The 6,316-nt window shown below is 41.3% G+C and overlaps 1 pseudogene; it reads left to right on the top strand.

Moving 5' to 3' along the window:
* Nucleotides 1-4,110: 4,110 nt before the first annotated feature.
* LOC105815123 lies at nt 4,111-4,670 on the top strand (annotated as a pseudogene).
* The last annotated feature ends 1,646 nt before the right edge of the window (nt 4,671-6,316 follow it).

The raw sequence follows: 6,316 nt of genomic DNA, 5'->3' as shown, positions 1-6,316 counted from the left end.
CCCTACCCTCTGCTCCGCCCCTTGAATCTCGTCTTGGCTTTGTGACTTGCTTTAATCAATAGAATGTGGCAGAAGTGATATTGTGCATGTTCCAAGCCTAGGCCTCAAGAGGCCTTGATGCTTCTCTTGCTGCTCTTGGAAGCTGCCGCCACTAAGTGAACTAGCCTGGGCCAGTGTGGTGGATGATGAGAGACATACGGCCCAGTCATCCTTGTCACCCCAGCTGACAACCAGCTAACCCCTAAAAGCAAAGCCACCTAGCTGACTAGCAGCTGACCTCAGACACACTAATGAACCCAGCTGAGAACAGCCCAAATTGGCTGTAGAACCAAATAAATAGTTTTTGTTTTAAGTTACCAAGTTTTGGGGTACTTTGTTATGCAGCAACACATAACTGACACACCCGCCAAATTACCCATTTAGTTCACAAGCAGAATGAAAATGTTTTTAGTTATGCAAGATTTTTACATAGCTGAATTTCATTTATCCCTACATCCACTTAACAAGTATTTATTGAGTGCCTATTATGAGTCAAGCACCATTCTAGGCACTAAGAATCAAAATATTTCTTAAAAGCAGTCTTTTAAATGATCTACCAATTTTCAGCCTAATCTTCTCCTCACATAACTGATATTGTTGTACAATTCTTAGATTTCTCCACTTCTAGCATGAGTTTGTGTTTTCTTAGATCTGCTAAAGTCAGTTAGTAATTACCAATGGACATTCAAACTTCCAAAGTGCTACTGCTAAAATCTTATCATTCATTGTCTTTGTCCTTGTTGGTTTGTATCTATTCTTTCACCCTTTGCTGTCTTTTTAGTGGGGCTTTTAGAAGAGAGTGGAGATTATTGTGTATGTTTCATCTTCCATCTTTACCTAGAGCTAACAGACAAATATTTATAGGAAAAGACCCTATTCTAAAAGGAAAATGGAAGCATTCCCTTCATTCATTCAAATATTTATTAATGAAATACTATATGCCAGGCAGTGTGCTAGGCCCAAGGCTCATAAAATGGAAAAATGGCATAGTCTCTGCTCTCGAATTGTTTATGATCTCTTTCTCTGAAAGGAAAGAGGCAATTTTTAGGCAAAAGTTACAATGGAGGAGACAAGATATAGAAAAACTCGAGCTTCCTATAATTTAAGGCTGAACATTCTGCCTCAGCTGTGATCTCCTCAAGGACAAAGTCTATGGGTAACTCATACTTGTAATTCTCATGTCTGACACATGGTAGAATCTTGACCTGGACTGGATTTGAGTCTCTGGTATCACCTTCATCTTACTTAGAACAAGCATTGAGCCAGTGATTTCACCCATGTTACCATTTTAAGCAAGACACTCGAGGGTTAGGACTTGATATCATATGTGGTCCAGAAGCTAAAGGGAAACCGTGAATGTCACACTGTGCATTTATTAATGGAGAATATATGTCTCTAGTCTAGACCCTAACATCCACTCCTTACGCTACATCTTCTCTTGGATAGCTTTACAACATCTCAAATTCCACAAGTCGACAACTGAACACATAGTCTTTTCCCTCAAATCTTGTTCTCTCGGTGCTCTGTATCTTAAAGAAGGGTATAGCCATCCATCCAGGTACACAGCTTAAAAGTCTAGGAGTTATTACTGACATCTGCCTCTCCCTGACCTTCCACATCCAATCCATTACCAAGTCCAGTTGTGTTTACCTTCTATCTTTCGAATCTGTCCAAGTGACTTCATATTTAGTATCACCTCTTGCCTGGACTACAGCAAATGATATTCTTGTCTCTGCATCTTCTCTTAATCCCCTCTAACACTTTTTTCCCATTATATTTAGTTGTCTTTTTAAGAGGCAAATCTGATCATTTCTTTCCTCTTTGTCTCCTACCCACAAGTAAAACTCATTGGCCTGACTTAAAACATGTAAGAGCTTTGCTTCCTTTTCTGGAACAGTTGGTCCCTTCAAGGGTTTGCCTCTAAGCTATGGTCCAACTCCTCTCCCAAACACCAAGAGAGAAACACCAAGATAGAGACTCAGAATTGCTTGGATAACTAGAGAAGAAGGGCTAAAGGGAGGACCAGAGGCAGAGTTAACGTGGCTTTTGTGTTGGGTTGCACTTGGTAAGGAATAAAAGGAAGGTGAAACCCTATGCCTGGTCTCCATCTCTTGGTGCACTGACATTTTTATTTCATCACCATTATGAAGAATCTAAGTGAGGTTTGACCCAGCAAAGAAAAGCACCCCCAAGTTTTTGGAGACCCAGTGACAGCTTTCCAATACTCTTCATGGAAATATAAATTCCTTAACGGCCATCAAGAACCTGCTGTTTCTGGTCCTACCTACTTCTCCAGCCACACCACAGACCCCGTCCTCACTCTCTGAAGTTTGCTGCCCTCGTTCTATCTCTTCCCCTTGCCAACGTCCTGCCACCCCAGCACTTCTGTTTCTGCTCCTCCTTTGCCTGGAATGCAGTTCCCTCCCTTCTCCACTTGGTTAACTTCTCCCATCCTCCAGCTCTCAGCTTCATCAGTACCTCCTTGGGGAAAATGTCCCTAACCAAATAAAATCCCTTCCTCATAGGTTCTCTGAACAACTTTTCCTCTTCGTAACTGCAATTATGCCAGCTGCCAAGACTATATGGGTGCTTATTTGATGAACGTCTTTCTCCCCAACTGGACAGTAAGCTCACAATTTATTTATCGTGATGCTTAGGCCCACAAATATATCCTGTGATATTAATACGGATTTGTGGCTGCAAGCCATAGTTTTGAGAAGACAAGTGCTATCTTCTTACCCTAGTGAAGTATGGTTTTAATCTCTTAAGAGATCACCAAAAAGCAAGTGTGGGAAAATCTTATAGCTGTGAACCTAATTTTACATCCTAATAAAAATATGATACTGCTTATTTTGAAAATTCAATAAGACTCTATTTGCAGACTTACTGGTGTAGAGAAGTTTGTCAAGTTACAGGTTCCTCAGCTGTGAAAGCACAGCTCCAGACCAAACCTCCCCTGCTAAGCTTTGAAGTGAGGTAGGAATTTTGAAGTGGCGTATGATTTTCATCATCTCAAGATATTGGATGTACGGTTCTTATTTAGAAATCCCAGAGTAGGATCTTACTGAAAGATTGTTTTGATCATTATAAGGATATAGTTAAACTCATATCTGATGATAATAAGAGGTTAACATTTACTGGGCACCAACTCTGTGCCAGGCAATGTTTTAAGGGCTCGTTTAATCCCCATAACAATTCTAAACAAGGTTGATACTATAATTTCCCCCAGTTTATAGATGAGGAAACTGAAGCACAGGGAGATTATGTAATTTTCCCAAGATTAACACTTAGTTCTTCTGGCTGCAGATCCCAAGCCTGCGCTGTCCAATACGGTGCTCACCAGCCCATGTGTCTGCTGAGCATGTGAAATGTGGCTGGTCAGAATTGAGATGTGCTCTGAGTATAAAATGCACACTAGATTTGGAAGACTTAGTATGAATACTATGTAAAATATCTCAATAATTTTTCTATTGATTACATGTTGAAATGATAATATTTTGGATGTGCAGACATTAAATGTGTCTTTAATAATAAGACATTATTAAAATGAGTTTCATCTATTTCTTTTTTAATATGGCTACTAGAAAATTTGCAATTATATTTATGGCTTTTCTTCTATTTCTATTGGACAGTGTGGATCCACAGTCTTAAACTGCATTATATTGTCTCTTCATCTAGTAGCAAAGCCCTTCATTGCCAATGGCTGCATTTTGCATAGAGCTATTAGCAAAGTGAGAGAACTGTCAGCACGGACAATGCATGGAAGAATATGAAAAGAAAAAAAAAGAAGAGAAGCAGAGATGTCACCCAAAATTATCAACACTAAAATTCTCAGGCAGAGAGACAAGTTAGCTATTGTCTTGAGCACATATAGTTCCACGGTGCTATTACTGTGTAGAATACCTCCTTATTTCTAGACTCTGTCCTGGCTCAAGCCTTTCACAGACACTGGCAACCAATTGACATCTTCCTTTTCCTTTCAAGACAACAGAAGAAAAATCATCCCTCTTGATGATTTCACCTTTGTGCCTATTAACATAACACTTCTTGGAAAACATGAAGATAGTGAAGATGGTGGCGGCCAGGACTGGGGTCCTGGGAATCTGATGGCTGCAAAGGGCAGCCCAGTACATGGTGCCATGGGGTGCATGGACAGCCTCCCACATGACCAAGGACATGCTACCAGGGCCCTATCCTGAGACACCAGAAGAACTGCTGCTGCTGCCAAGAAGTATAATATATGTGTAGAAGACTATGAGAGCCTTACCCGGATGATGGCATGGGGTATGGTGACTACCCGAAGCTCCCTGACCACTCACAGCACAAGAGGGATCCATGGTATGACTGGGACCACCCAGACCTGAGGTCGAACTAGGGTGAACCAATGCACTGGCACATAGACACGTATATCAGAACTGTGTAGACAGATCCCCACACCTGTTTCTTAGAATATCATGTGTAAGCAACTCTTCGGCTTCATGGCCTTCATGATATTCATGTTCTGGGTTAGGGAGAAGTACCCCTCCTACCAGCCCGTGGGGCCAAAGCAGTATCCTTATAACAATTTGTACCTGGAACGAGGCCATGATCCTACCAAAGAACCTGAGCCAATGGTTCACTATGAGATCTGAGAAGGCTTCGTGGGCTTTTGTGACCTCTAACTAGGACTCCCTCATTTCTAGAAATTTAACCTTAATGAAATCCCTAATAAAACTTAGTGCTGTGGTAAAAAGCAGAAACAAAACGTAATACTTCTTTATACCCAGTAACTATATTTATTCATGGATTTATTCCCTCCCCTCTCTAGCTTTATTGAGGTACAGTTGACAAATAAAAACCATTTATGTCTAAGGTGTACAAGGTGATACTTTGATCTACATATACATTGTGATGACCACAATCAAGCTAATTAACATAGCCATCGCCTCATATAGTTACCTTTTTTTGTGTGTGGTGAGAACACTTAAGATCTACTGTCTTAGAAAATTTCAAGTATACAATGTATTATTATTATTAACTATAGTTACCATGCTGTACATTAGATCTCCAGAACTTACTCTTCTGATAACTGAAAGTTTGTATCCTTTGACCAAAATCTCATTTCTCCCACACCCCAGCCCTAGCAACCACCTTTCTACTCTCTCTTTTTATGGGTTCAACCTCTTTAGATTCCACGTGTCAGTGAGATCATGCAGAATTGTCTTTCTGTGCCTGGCTTATCTCACTTAGCATAATACCCTCTAGTTTCATCCATATTGTCTCAAATGGCAGGATTTCCTTCATTTTTAAGGCCGAATAATATTCCATTGTGTATATATGTACGCAATAGTTTCTTTATCCATTCACCTATCAATGGACACTTAGGTTGTTTCCATATCTTAATGAATAATATTGTGAATACTGCAATGAACATGGGAGTATAGATATCAATTTGAAATGCTGATTTCAATTCATTTGGATACATACCCAGAAGTTGGACTGCTGAATCATATGGTAGTCCTATTTTTAGTTTCTTGAGGAACTTCCACACTGTTTTCCTTAATGGCTGCACCCAACTACAACCCCACCGACAGTGTACAAGAGTTCCCGTTTCTCCACACCCTGGTCAGCACTTATCATTTGACTTTTTGGTCATAGTCATCTTAACAGGTGTGATACCTCATTGTGGTTTTGACTTGCGTTCCCCTGATGATTAGCGATGTTGACACTTTTTCATATACCTGTTGGTTTACTCCCAAGTCAGATGGAATCCTTGCCCTTGATATTTTGAGGAATACAGTCTTCTCTTTTGGCAGACCTAAGTGACAAAGGGTGTGGGACACGGGAGAGAGGAGGAACAGGAGGAAACGAGAAGGGAGGGACTCGGTGTGGAAAGGAGAGCCGTGATGGTCATGGCGCAGGGCTCGGAAGAGGCCCCACTGTCGCTCTCCGCCGGCAGCGACACCAACCATCACAGCGTGGGCCTTGCTCCACCCCCACTCTCCCACGCTCCTCACTACTCTGACTTAGAGGCCTCTTTCAGGATTTAAGTTTTAGTTATTTTCATCGGAGCCTCCAAAGCGGAAGGGTAATTATCTAGGTGAGTCTTGCAGGAACAGAAGAAGATTAATTACAAACAGCGTAGGTCCCGATAATTCCGGAAAACTCTCTAAGACTGAAAGAAATGTCTCAGAGTCACAAGATGAAACGGTGATGCCTGACGACTCAGTAAAATCTGAGATGTGGACATTGAGTCCTGGACTGGGATCGTCTGGCCCTCTGGACAGGATGCACCGGG

Source organism: Propithecus coquereli, unplaced genomic scaffold (genome assembly GCF_000956105.1).
Source record: "Propithecus coquereli isolate 6110/MARCELLA unplaced genomic scaffold, Pcoq_1.0 Scaffold316, whole genome shotgun sequence".
Taxonomy (NCBI): Eukaryota; Metazoa; Chordata; class Mammalia; order Primates; family Indriidae; genus Propithecus; species Propithecus coquereli.
The sequence above is the reverse complement of the archived record's forward strand: the minus strand, read 5'-3'. Positions and strand labels throughout refer to the sequence as shown.